Source organism: Fulmarus glacialis, unplaced genomic scaffold (genome assembly GCF_000690835.1).
Source record: "Fulmarus glacialis isolate BGI_N327 unplaced genomic scaffold, ASM69083v1 scaffold7180, whole genome shotgun sequence".
Lineage (NCBI taxonomy): Eukaryota > Metazoa > Chordata > Aves > Procellariiformes > Procellariidae > Fulmarus > Fulmarus glacialis.
Genome location: NW_009185743.1, coordinates 39,708 through 41,871, shown reverse-complemented (window position 1 = coordinate 41,871; position 2,164 = coordinate 39,708). Strand labels below are relative to the sequence as shown.

General features: G+C 43.6%; 1 pseudogene; it reads left to right on the top strand.

Annotated features, from left to right (window-relative positions):
• The first annotated feature begins 888 nt into the window (after nucleotides 1-888).
• Nucleotides 889-2,164, top strand: part of LOC104075846 — a 29,719-nt pseudogene continuing 28,443 nt past the window's right edge.

The window sequence follows — 2,164 nt, the reverse complement described above, 5'->3', positions numbered from 1 at the left end:
TGCCTGCCAGGTTAAACCACGACATGGATCTTCAGGAGGACCACAAGTGTAGTAAATTGTGAAGTATTACAGTTTATTTTTTGTGGTTTAAGTAACATTTTGCACAGATTATTTCATAAAAATGTGTCGATGAAGACTACTCATGGTTTCTCTTAAGTCTTTACCACTGTGTGTTCATAAGCCATAGGCATAAATAGAAGTAAAAGCCTTAACAATGTCACCTTAATAGGAAATTAATAAAACATTTCAAACACATCTTCAACGATTTTTTGTCACTTTATGTAAGTTGCAAAACAATGCTTTGAAAAAAGACACTTTTCACTAAAGCTATTTTTTTTTCCAAAGTAAAAGTAAAGTTACAAGAGAGCAAGTTGAAGTTAAGAGGAAATTTCTAAGCCTCTTGGACACCACAAGCTATAAAAGGGTATTTTATACCAACTTATGGTGGAATTTGGAAGGTTAATTTAACCATGATTATAGCAGAGGATCCATGTAATGGTCCTCTTGGGTTTAACCTTACGATCTTTATGCATGACTGATTGATACAGAAGTCAATGATTTTGGGCAGGAATTGCCAAGTGTTTTAGTGGTCAAAATGAATGATAGCTGTAGTCACTGATATTACACAGTCGAGAACTGATAAGTAGTCACTAATATTACACAGTTGAGAACTGATAGAGTGATAGATACTACTGCATACTTGAAAAATGAGTTCATGCCATGGAAAATGACATTGACTTTTAGCCTGGGAAGAATCCCTGTGGCATGTACAAAATAACATGTACAGAAAGGCTTAATTAGACTTAATTAGGTATTCACTCCCATACAATAAAGAGGAAAAACAGGACACTCATTAAGCCACTATAGTTCCAGCTGAATTAACTTCATATGTCCTGGGAAGAGTATAGAGACATTGCCCAGTTGTGTAGGGATGGGGTCAGGAAGGCCAAGGCACGGCTGGAACTTGGCAAGGGATGCAAAGAATAATAAGAAGGACTTTTATAGGTCTATCAGCCAGAAAAGGGAGGTCAAAGCAAGTGTATCCCCCCGCGATGAACATGACTGGCAAACTGGTAACAATGGCTGAGGAGAAGGCTGAGGTACTCAGCAACATTTTGCCTCAGTCTTCACTGGCAACCTCTTTTCCCACGCCCCTTGAGTGGATGGACCTCAAGGCAGGGATTGGGGGAGTAAAGTGCCTCCTGCTGCAAGAGAAGATCAGGTTCATGACCACCTGAGGAACCTGAACGTACATAAGTCTATAGGATCTGACGAGATGCATCCCAGAGTCCTGAGAGAATTAGCGGATGTAGTTGTCAAGCCACTCTCTGTGATGTTTGAAAAGTCATGCAGTCAGATGAAGTCCCTGGTGACTGGAAAAAGGCAAACATTGCATAGCCTTTTTAAAAAGGCTAGAAAGGAGGACCCTGGGAACTACCAACTTGTCAGCTTCACCTCTGTGCCTGGGAAGATTGTGGTAACAGATCCTCCTAGAAGCGATGCTAAGGCATGTGGAGGACAGGGAGATGATTCGAACAGCCAGCATGGATTCACCAAGGGCAAGTCTTGCCTGTCCAACCTAGTGGCCTTCTTTGATGAAGTGATCAGTGGACAAGGGAAGAGCTACAGATGTCATCTGTAAGGCCTCTGTAAAGCCTTTGGCATGGTCCCCCACAACACCCTTCTCTCTAAATTGGAGAGATACGGATTTGATGGATGGACTGTTCGGTAGGTAAGGAATTGGTTGGATGGTTGCATCCAGAGAGTAGTGGTCAATAGCTCAATGTCCAGATGGAGATCAGTGACGAATGGTGTCCCTCACGGGTCTGTACTGGGACCAGTACTGTTTAATATCTTCATCAATGACATAGACAGTGGGATTGAGTGCACCCTCAGCAAGTTTGCAGATGACACCAAGCTGAGTGGTGTGGTTGACATGCCTGAGGGACGGGATGCCAGCTAGAGAGACCTGGACAAGCTTGAGAAGTGGGCCTGTGTGAACCTCATGAGGTTCAACAAGGCCAAGTGTAAGGTCCTGCACCTGGGTCGGGGCAACCCCTTGCATCATTACAGGCTGTGGGATGAAGGGATTGAGAGCAGCCCTGCCAAGAACGAGTTAGGGGTACTGGTGGATGAAAAGCTGGACGTGAGCCGACAATGCGCA